Genomic DNA, 12,701 nt, shown 5'->3' on the forward strand with positions numbered 1-12,701 from the left:
GGCTATATACAGGAGTACCAGGTAGTAATGAGGCTATATACAGTAGTACCAGGTAGTAATGAGGCTATATACAGGAGTACCAGGTAGTAATGATGTTATATACAGTAGTACCAGGTAGTAATGAGACTATATACAGGAGTACCAGGTAGTAATGAGGTTATATACAGGAGTACCAGGTAGTAATGAGGTTATATACAGGGAGTACGAGGTAGTAATGAGGTTATATACAGGAGTACCAGGTAGTAATGAAGTAATATACAGTAGTACCAGGTAGTAATGAGGTTATATACAGTAGTACCAGGTAGTAATGAGGCTATATACAGGAGTACCAGGTAGTAATGAGGCTATATACAGGAGTACCAGGTAGTAATGAGGCTATATACAGGAGTACCAGGTAGTAATGATGTTATATACAGGAGTACCAGGTAGTAATGAGACTATATGCAGGAGTACCAGGTAGTAATGAGGTTATATACAGGAGTACCAGGTAGTAATGAAGTAATATACAGTAGTACCAGGTAGTAATGAAGTAATATACAGTAGTACCAGGTAGTAATGAAGTAATATACAGTAGTACCAGGTAGTAATGAAGTAATATACAGTAGTACCAGGTAGTAATGAAGTAATATACAGTAGTACCAGGTAGTAATGAAGTAATATACAGTAGTACCAGGTAGTAATGAAGTAATATACAGTAGTACCAGGTAGTAATGAGGCTATATACAGGAGTACCAGGTAGTAATGAAGTAATATACAGTAGTACCAGGTAGTAATGAGGTTATATACAGTAGTACCAGGTAGTAATGAGGTTATATACAGTAGTACCAGGTAGTAATGAGGTTATATACAGGAGTACCAGGTAGTAATGAGGCTATATACAGGAGTACCAGGTAGTAATGAGGCTATATACAGGAGTACCAGGTAGTAATGAAGTAATATACAGTAGTACCAGGTAGTAATGATGTTATATACAGGAGTACCAGGTAGTAATGAGGTTATATACAGGAGTACCAGGAAGTAATGAGACTATATACAGGAGTACCAGGTAGTAATTAAGTAATATACAGTAGTACCAGGTAGTAATGAAGTAATATACAGGAGTACCAGGTAGTAATGAGGTTATATACAGGAGTACCAGGTAGTAATGAGACTATATACAGTAGTACCAGGTAGTAATGAGGCAATATACAGGAGTACCAGGTAGTAATGAAGTTATATACAGGAGTACCAGGTAGTAATGAGGCTATATACAGTAGTACCAGGTAGTAATGAGACTATATACAGGAGTACCAGGTAGTAATGAGGTTATATACAGGACTACCAGGTAGTAATGAGGTTATATACAGTAGTACCAGGTAGTAATGAAGTAATATACAGTAGTACCAGGTAGTAATGAGACTATATACAGGAGTACCAGGTAGTAATGAGGCTATATACAGGGAGTATCAGGTAGTAATGAGGCTATATACAGTAGTACCAGGTAGTAATGAGGCTATATACAGGGAGTACCAGGTAGTAATGAAGTAATATACAGTAGTACCAGGTAGTAATGAAGTAATATACAGTAGTACCAGGTAGTAATGAAGTAATATACAGTAGTTCCAGGTAGTAATGAGGCTATATACAGGAGTACCAGGTAGTAATGAAGTAATATACAGTAGTACCAGGTAGTAATGAAGTAATATACAGTAGTACCAGGTAGTAATGAGGCTATATACAGGAGTACCAGGTAGTAATGAGGCTATATACAGGAGTACCAGGTAGTAATGAAGTAATATACAGTAGTACCAGGTAGTAATGAGGTTATATACAGGAGTACCAGGTAGTAATGAAGTAATATACAGTAGTACCAGGTAGTAATGAGGTTATATACAGGAGTACCAGGTAGTAATGAGGTTATATACAGGAGTACCAGGTAGTAATGAGACTATATACAGTAGTACCAGGTAGTAATGAGGCTATATACAGGAGTACCAGGTAGTAATGAAGTTATATACAGGAGTACCAGGTAGTAATGAGGCTATATACAGTAGTACCAGGTAGTAATGAGACTATATACAGGAGTACCAGGTAGTAATGAAGTAATATACAGGAGTACCAGGTAGTAATGAGACTATATACAGGAGTACTAGGTAGTAATGAGGTTATATACAGGAGTACCAGGAAGTAATTAAGTAATATAGTAGTACCAGGTAGTAATGAGGTTATATACAGTAGTACCAGGTAGTAATGAGGTTATATACAGTAGTACCAGGTAGTAATGAGGTTATATACAGTAGTACCAGGTAGACATGAGGTTATATACAGTAGTACCAGGTAGTAATGAAGTAATATACAGTAGTTCCAGGTAGTAATGAAGTAATATACAGGAGTACCAGGTAGTAATGAGGTTATAGACAGTAGTACCAGGTAGTAATGAGGTTATATACAGTAGTTCCAGGTAGTAATGAAGTAATATACAGGAGTACCAGGTAGTAATGAAGTAATATACAGTACTTCCTGGTAGTAATGAGGTTATATACAGGAGTACCAGGTAGTAATGATGTTATATACAGGACTACCAGGTAGTAATGAAGTAATATACAGTAGTTCCAGGTAGTAATGAGGTTATATACAGGAGTACCAGGTAGTAATGATGTTATATACAGGAGTACCAGGTAGTAATGAAGTAATGTACAGTAGTACCATGTAGTAATGAGGTTATATACAGGACTACCAGGTAGTAATGAAGTAATATACAGTAGTACCAGGTAGTAATGAGGCTATATACAGGAGTACCAGGTAGTAATGAGGCTATATACAGGAGTACCAGGTAGTAATGAGGCTATATACAGTAGTACCAGGTAGTAATGAGGCTATATACAGGACTACCAGGTAGTAATGAAGTAATATACAGTAGTACCAGGTAGTAATGAGGCTATATACAGGAGTACCAGGTAGTAATGAGGCTATATACAGGAGTACCAGGTAGTAATGAGGCTATATACAGTAGTACCAGGTAGTAATGAGGCTATATACAGGAGTACCAGGTAGTAATGAGACTATATACAGGAGTACCAGGTAGTAATGAGGTTATATACAGGAGTACCAGGTAGTAATGCGACTATATACAGGAGTACCAGGTAGTAATGAAGTAATATACAGTAGTACCAGGTAGTAATGAGGTTATATACAGGAGTACCAGGTAGTAATGCGACTATATACAGGGAGTACCAGGTAGTAATGAGGCTATATACAGGACTACCAGGTAGTAATGAGGTTATATACAGGAGTACCAGGTAGTAATGAGACTATATACAGGGAGTATCAGGTAGTAATGACATTATATACAGGACTACCAGGTAGTAATGAGGCTATATACAGGACTACCAGGTAGTAATGAGGTTATATACAGGAGTACCAGGTAGTAATGAGGCTATATACAGTAGTACTAGGTAGTAATGAGGTTATATACAGGAGTACCAGGTAGTAATGATGTTATATACAGTAGTACCAGGTAGTAATGAGGCTATATACAGGAGTACCAGGTTGTAATGAGGCCATATACAGTAGTACCATGTAGTAATGAGGCTATATACAGGAGTACCAGGTTGTAATGAGGCCATATACAGTAGTACCAGGTAGTAATGAGGTTATATACAGTAGTACCAGGTAGTAATGATGTTATATACAGGAGTACCAGGTAGTAATGAGGCTATATACAGGAGTACCAGGTAGTAATGAGGTTATATACAGGACTACCAGGTAGTAATGAGACTATATACAGGAGTACCAGGTAGTAATGATGTTATATACAGGAGTACCAGGTAGTAATGAGGCTATATACAGGAGTACCAGGTAGTAATGAGGTTATATACAGGACTACCAGGTAGTAATGAGACTATATACAGGAGTACCAGGTAGTAATGAGACTATATACAGGGAGTATCAGGTAGTAATGAGGCTATATACAGTAGTACCAGGTAGTAATGAGGCTATATACAGGAGTACCAGGTAGTAATGAGGTTATATACAGTAGTACCAGGTAGTAATGAGGCTATATACAGGAGTACCAGGTAGTAATGAGGCCATATACAGTAGTACCAGGTAGTAATGAGGTTATATACAGGAGTACCAGGTAGTAATGATGTTATATACAGGAGTACCAGGTAGTAATGAGGCTATATACAGGAGTACCAGGTAGTAATGAGGTTATATACAGGACTACCAGGTAGTAATGAGACTATATACAGGAGTACCAGGTAGTAATGAGACTATATACAGGGAGTATCAGGTAGTAATGAGGCTATATACAGTAGTACCAGGTAGTAATGAGGCTATATACAGGAGTACCAGGTAGTAATGAGGCTATATACAGGAGTACCAGGTAGTAATGAGGCTATATACAGGAGTACCAGGTAGTAATGAGACTATATGCAGGGAGTACCAGGTAGTAATGAAGTAATATACAGTAGTACCAAGTAGTAATGAAGTAATATACAGTAGTACCAGGTAGTAATGAGGTTATATACAGTAGTACCAGGTAGTAATGAAGTAATATACAGTAGTACCAGGTAGTAATGAGGTTATATACAGTAGTACCAGGTAGTAATGAGGCTATATGCAGGAGTACCAGGTAGTAATGAGACTATATACAGGAGTACCAGGTAGTAATGAGACTATATACAGGGAGTACCAGGTAGTAATGAGGCTATATACAGGGAGTACCAGGTAGTAATGAGGTTATATACAGGACTACCAGGTAGTAATGAGGTTATATACAGGAGTACCAGGTAGTAATGAGACTATATACAGGGAGTATCAGGTAGTAATGACACTATATACAGGACTACCAGGTAGTAATGAGGCTATATACAGGAGTACCAGGTAGTAATGAGGTTATATACAGGAGTACCAGGTAGTAATGAGGCCATATACAGTAGTACCAGGTAGTAAGGAGGTTATAGACAGGAGTACCAGGTAGTAATGAGGTTATATACAGGAGTACCAGGTAGTAATGAGGTTATATACAGTAGTACCAGGTAGTAATGAGACTATATACAGGAGTACCAGGTAGTAATGAGGCTATATACAGGAGTACCAGGTAGTAATGAGGCTATATACAGGAGTACCAGGTAGTAATGAGGCTATATACAGGAGTACCAGGTAGTAATGAGACTATATACAGGAGTACCAGGTAGTAATGAGACTATATACAGGAGTACCAGGTAGTAATGAGGCTATATACAGGAGTACCAGGTAGTAATGAGGCCTTATACAGGGACTACCAGGTAGTAATGAGGTTATATACAGGACTACCAGGTAGTAATGAGGCTATATACAGGGAGTACGAGGTAGTAATGAGGTTATATACAGGAGTACCAGGTAGTAATGAGGTTATATACAGTAGTACCAGGTAGTAATGAGGTTATATACAAGAGTACCAGGTAGTAATGAGGCTATATACAGGAGTACCAGGTAGTAATGAGGCTATATACAGGAGTACCAGGTAGTAATGAGGCTATATAAAGAGTACCAGGTAGTAATGAGGCCTTTTACAGGGAGTACCAGGTAGTAATGAGGCTATATACAGGAGTACCAGGTACTAATGATGCTATATACAGGAGTACCAGGTAGTAATGAGGTTATATACAGGAGTACCAGGTGGTAATGACGTTATATACAGGAGTACCAGGTAGTAATGAGACTATATACAGGAGTACCAGGTAGTAATGAGACTATATACAGGAGTACCAGGTAGTAATGAGGTTATATACAGGAGTACCAGGTAGTAATGAGGCCTTATACAGGAGTACCAGGTAGTAATGAGGCTATATTCAGTAGTACCAGGTAGTAATGAGGTTATATACAAGAGTACCAGGTAGTAATGATGTTACATACAGGAGTACCAGGTAGTAATGAGGCTATATACAGGAGTACCAGGTAGTAATGAGGTTATATACAGGACTACCAGGTAGTAATGAGGCTATATACAGGAGTACCAGGTAGTAATGAGGTTATATACAGGACTACCAGGTAGTAATGAGACTATATACAGGAGTACCAGGTAGTAATGAGACTATATACAGGAGTACCAGGTAGTAATGAGGTTATATACAGGAGTACCAGGTAGTAATGAGGCCTTATACAGGAGTACCAGGTAGTAATGAGGCTATATTCAGTAGTACCAGGTAGTAATGAGGTTATATACAAGAGTACCAGGTAGTAATGAGGCTATATACAGGAGTACCAGGTAGTAATGAGGTTATATACAGGAGTACCAGGTAGTAATGAGGCTATATACAGGAGTACCAGGTAGTAATGAAGTTATATACAAGACTACCAGGTAGTAATGAGACTATATACAGGAGTACCAGGTAGTAATGAGACTATATACAGGAGTACCAGGTAGTAATGAGGTTATATACAGGAGTACCAGGTAGTAATGAGGCCTTATACAGGAGTACCAGGTAGTAATGAGGCTATATTCAGTAGTACCAGGTAGTAATGAGGTTATATACAAGAGTACCAGGTAGTAATGATGTTATATACAGGAGTACCAGGTAGTAATGAGGCTATATACAGTAGTACCAGGTAGTAATGAGGCTATATACAGGAGTACCAGGTAGTAATGAAGTAATATACAGTAGTACCAGGTAGTAATGAGGTTATATACAGGAGTACCAGGTAGTAATGAGACTATATACAGGAGTACCAGGTAGTAATGAGGTTATATACAGGACTACCAGGTAGTAATGAGACTATATACAGGAGTACCAGGTAGTAATGAGGCTATATACAGGAGTACCAGGTAGTAATGAAGTAATATACAGGAGTACCAGGTAGTAATGAGGTTATATACAGGAGTACCAGGTAGTAATGCGACTATATACAGGGAGTACCAGGTAGTAATGAGGCTATATACAGGGAGTACCAGGTAGTAATGAGGTGATATACAGGAGTACCAGGTAGTAATGAGACTATATACAGGAGTACCAGGTAGTAATGAGACTATATACAGGAGTACCAGGTAGTAATGAGGCCATATACAGTAGTACCAGGTAGTAAGGAGGTTATATACAGGAGTACCAGGTAGTAATGAGGTTATATACAGGAGTACCAGGTAGTAATGAGGTTATATACAGGAGTACCAGGTAGTAATGAGGCTATATACAGGAGTACCAGGTAGTAATGAGGCCTTATACAGGGACTACCAGGTAGTAATGAGGTTATATACAGGACTACCAGGTAGTAATGAGGCTATATACAGGGAGTACGAGGTAGTAATGAGGTTATATACAGGAGTACCAGGTAGTAATGAGGTTATATACAGTAGTACCAGGTAGTAATGAGGTTATATACAAGAGTACCAGGTAGTAATGAGGCTATATACAGGAGTACCATGTAGTAATGAGGCTATATACAGGAGTACCAGGTAGTAATGAGGCTATATAAAGAGTACCAGGTAGTAATGAGGCCTTTTACAGGGAGTACCAGGTAGTAATGAGGCTATATACAGGAGTACCAGGTACTAATGATGCTATATACAGGAGTACCAGGTAGTAATGAGGTTATATACAGGGAGTACCAGGTAGTAATGAGGTTATATACAGTAGTACCAGGTAGTAATGAGGTTATATACAAGAGTACCAGGTAGTAATGAGGCTATATACAGGAGTACCATGTAGTAATGAGGCTATATACAGGAGTACCAGGTAGTAATGAGGCTATATAAAGAGTACCAGGTAGTAATGAGGCCTTTTACAGGGAGTACCAGGTAGTAATGAGGCTATATACAGGAGTACCAGGTACTAATGATGCTATATACAGGAGTACCAGGTAGTAATGAGGTTATATACAGGAGTACCAGGTAGTAATGACGTTATATACAGGAGTACCAGGTAGTAATGAGACTATATACAGGAGTACCAGGTAGTAATGAGACTATATACAGGAGTACCAGGTAGTAATGAGGTTATATACAGGAGTACCAGGTAGTAATGAGGCCTTATACAGGAGTACCAGGTAGTAATGAGGCTATATTCAGTAGTACCAGGTAGTAATGAGGTTATATACAAGAGTACCAGGTAGTAATGATGTTACATACAGGAGTACCAGGTAGTAATGAGGCTATATACAGGAGTACCAGGTAGTAATGAGGTTATATACAGGACTACCAGGTAGTAATGAGGCTATATACAGGAGTACCAGGTAGTAATGAGGTTATATACAGTAGTACCAGGTAGTAATGAGGTTATATACAAGAGTACCAGGTAGTAATGAGGCTATATACAGGAGTACCATGTAGTAATGAGGCTATATACAGGAGTACCAGGTAGTAATGAGGCTATATAAAGAGTACCAGGTAGTAATGAGGCCTTTTACAGGGAGTACCAGGTAGTAATGAGGCTATATACAGGAGTACCAGGTACTAATGATGCTATATACAGGAGTACCAGGTAGTAATGAGGTTATATACAGGAGTACCAGGTAGTAATGACGTTATATACAGGAGTACCAGGTAGTAATGAGACTATATACAGGAGTACCAGGTAGTAATGAGACTATATACAGGAGTACCAGGTAGTAATGAGGTTATATACAGGAGTACCAGGTAGTAATGAGGCCTTATACAGGAGTACCAGGTAGTAATGAGGCTATATTCAGTAGTACCAGGTAGTAATGAGGTTATATACAAGAGTACCAGGTAGTAATGATGTTACATACAGGAGTACCAGGTAGTAATGAGGCTATATACAGGAGTACCAGGTAGTAATGAGGTTATATACAGGACTACCAGGTAGTAATGAGGCTATATACAGGAGTACCAGGTAGTAATGAGGTTATATACAGGACTACCAGGTAGTAATGAGACTATATACAGGAGTACCAGGTAGTAATGAGACTATATACAGGAGTACCAGGTAGTAATGAGGTTATATACAGGAGTACCAGGTAGTAATGAGGCCTTATACAGGAGTACCAGGTAGTAATGAGGCTATATTCAGTAGTACCAGGTAGTAATGAGGTTATATACAAGAGTACCAGGTAGTAATGAGGCTATATACAGGAGTACCAGGTAGTAATGAGGTTATATACAGGAGTACCAGGTAGTAATGAGGCTATATACAGGAGTACCAGGTAGTAATGAGGTTATATACAGGACTACCAGGTAGTAATGAGACTATATACAGGAGTACCAGGTAGTAATGAGACTATATACAGGAGTACCAGGTAGTAATGAGGTTATATACAGGAGTACCAGGTAGTAATGAGGCCTTATACAGGAGTACCAGGTAGTAATGAGGCTATATTCAGTAGTACCAGGTAGTAATGAGGTTATATACAAGAGTACCAGGTAGTAATGATGTTATATACAGGAGTACCAGGTAGTAATGAGGCTATATACAGTAGTACCAGGTAGTAATGAGGCTATATACAGGAGTACCAGGTAGTAATGAAGTAATATACAGTAGTACCAGGTAGTAATGAGGTTATATACAGGAGTACCAGGTAGTAATGAGACTATATACAGGAGTACCAGGTAGTAATGAGGCCATATACAGTAGTACCAGGTAGTAAGGAGGTTATATACAGGAGTACCAGGTAGTAATGAGGTTATATACAGGAGTACCAGGTAGTAATGAGGTTATATACAGGAGTACCAGGTAGTAATGAGGCTATATACAGGAGTACCAGGTAGTAATGAGGCCTTATACAGGGACTACCAGGTAGTAATGAGGTTATATACAGGACTACCAGGTAGTAATGAGGCTATATACAGGGAGTACGAGGTAGTAATGAGGTTATATACAGGAGTACCAGGTAGTAATGAGGTTATATACAGTAGTACCAGGTAGTAATGAGGTTATATACAAGAGTACCAGGTAGTAATGAGGCTATATACAGGAGTACCATGTAGTAATGAGGCTATATACAGGAGTACCAGGTAGTAATGAGGCTATATAAAGAGTACCAGGTAGTAATGAGGCCTTTTACAGGGAGTACCAGGTAGTAATGAGGCTATATACAGGAGTACCAGGTACTAATGATGCTATATACAGGAGTACCAGGTAGTAATGAGGTTATATACAGGGAGTACCAGGTAGTAATGAGGTTATATACAGTAGTACCAGGTAGTAATGAGGTTATATACAAGAGTACCAGGTAGTAATGAGGCTATATACAGGAGTACCATGTAGTAATGAGGCTATATACAGGAGTACCAGGTAGTAATGAGGCTATATAAAGAGTACCAGGTAGTAATGAGGCCTTTTACAGGGAGTACCAGGTAGTAATGAGGCTATATACAGGAGTACCAGGTACTAATGATGCTATATACAGGAGTACCAGGTAGTAATGAGGTTATATACAGGAGTACCAGGTAGTAATGACGTTATATACAGGAGTACCAGGTAGTAATGAGACTATATACAGGAGTACCAGGTAGTAATGAGACTATATACAGGAGTACCAGGTAGTAATGAGGTTATATACAGGAGTACCAGGTAGTAATGAGGCCTTATACAGGAGTACCAGGTAGTAATGAGGCTATATTCAGTAGTACCAGGTAGTAATGAGGTTATATACAAGAGTACCAGGTAGTAATGATGTTACATACAGGAGTACCAGGTAGTAATGAGGCTATATACAGGAGTACCAGGTAGTAATGAGGTTATATACAGGACTACCAGGTAGTAATGAGGCTATATACAGGAGTACCAGGTAGTAATGAGGTTATATACAGTAGTACCAGGTAGTAATGAGGTTATATACAAGAGTACCAGGTAGTAATGAGGCTATATACAGGAGTACCATGTAGTAATGAGGCTATATACAGGAGTACCAGGTAGTAATGAGGCTATATAAAGAGTACCAGGTAGTAATGAGGCCTTTTACAGGGAGTACCAGGTAGTAATGAGGCTATATACAGGAGTACCAGGTACTAATGATGCTATATACAGGAGTACCAGGTAGTAATGAGGTTATATACAGGAGTACCAGGTAGTAATGACGTTATATACAGGAGTACCAGGTAGTAATGAGACTATATACAGGAGTACCAGGTAGTAATGAGACTATATACAGGAGTACCAGGTAGTAATGAGGTTATATACAGGAGTACCAGGTAGTAATGAGGCCTTATACAGGAGTACCAGGTAGTAATGAGGCTATATTCAGTAGTACCAGGTAGTAATGAGGTTATATACAAGAGTACCAGGTAGTAATGATGTTACATACAGGAGTACCAGGTAGTAATGAGGCTATATACAGGAGTACCAGGTAGTAATGAGGTTATATACAGGACTACCAGGTAGTAATGAGGCTATATACAGGAGTACCAGGTAGTAATGAGGTTATATACAGGACTACCAGGTAGTAATGAGACTATATACAGGAGTACCAGGTAGTAATGAGACTATATACAGGAGTACCAGGTAGTAATGAGGTTATATACAGGAGTACCAGGTAGTAATGAGGCCTTATACAGGAGTACCAGGTAGTAATGAGGCTATATTCAGTAGTACCAGGTAGTAATGAGGTTATATACAAGAGTACCAGGTAGTAATGAGGCTATATACAGGAGTACCAGGTAGTAATGAGGTTATATACAGGAGTACCAGGTAGTAATGAGGCTATATACAGGAGTACCAGGTAGTAATGAGGTTATATACAGGACTACCAGGTAGTAATGAGACTATATACAGGAGTACCAGGTAGTAATGAGACTATATACAGGAGTACCAGGTAGTAATGAGGTTATATACAGGAGTACCAGGTAGTAATGAGGCCTTATACAGGAGTACCAGGTAGTAATGAGGCTATATTCAGTAGTACCAGGTAGTAATGAGGTTATATACAAGAGTACCAGGTAGTAATGATGTTATATACAGGAGTACCAGGTAGTAATGAGGCTATATACAGTAGTACCAGGTAGTAATGAGGCTATATACAGGAGTACCAGGTAGTAATGAAGTAATATACAGTAGTACCAGGTAGTAATGAGGTTATATACAGGAGTACCAGGTAGTAATGAGACTATATACAGGAGTACCAGGTAGTAATGAGGTTATATACAGGACTACCAGGTAGTAATGAGACTATATACAGGAGTACCAGGTAGTAATGAGGCTATATACAGGAGTACCAGGTAGTAATGAAGTAATATACAGGAGTACCAGGTAGTAATGAGGTTATATACAGGAGTACCAGGTAGTAATGCGACTATATACAGGGAGTACCAGGTAGTAATGAGGCTATATACAGGGAGTACCAGGTAGTAATGAGGTGATATACAGGAGTACCAGGTAGTAATGAGACTATATACAGGAGTACCAGGTAGTAATGAGACTATATACTGGAGTACCAGGTAGTAATGAGGCCATATACAGTAGTACCAGGTAGTAAGGAGGTTATATACAGGAGTACCAGGTAGTAATGAGGTTATATACAGGAGTACCAGGTAGTAATGAGACTATATACAGGAGTACCAGGTAGTAATGAGGCTATATACAGGAGTACCAGGTAGTAATGAGGCTATATACAGGAGTACCAGGTAGTAATGAGGCTATATACAGGAGTACCAGGTAGTAATGAGACTATATACAGGAGTACCAGGTAGTAATGAGACTATATACAGGAGTACCAGGTAGTAATGAGGCTATATACAGGAGTACCAGGTAGTAATGAGGCCTTATACAGGGACTACCAGGTAGTAATGA

The 12,701-nt window shown here is 38.9% G+C and overlaps 1 protein-coding gene across 1 annotated transcript in view; it reads left to right on the forward strand.

Moving 5' to 3' along the window:
• Positions 1 to 12,701, forward strand: part of LOC118940215 (glutamate receptor ionotropic, NMDA 2A) — a 196,699-nt gene that overhangs the window by 139,145 nt on the left and 44,853 nt on the right. The window lies entirely within an intron of this gene.

Source organism: Oncorhynchus mykiss, chromosome 13 (genome assembly GCF_057628025.1).
Source record: "Oncorhynchus mykiss isolate SJ-2025 chromosome 13, ASM5762802v1, whole genome shotgun sequence".
Taxonomy (NCBI): Eukaryota; Metazoa; Chordata; class Actinopteri; order Salmoniformes; family Salmonidae; genus Oncorhynchus; species Oncorhynchus mykiss.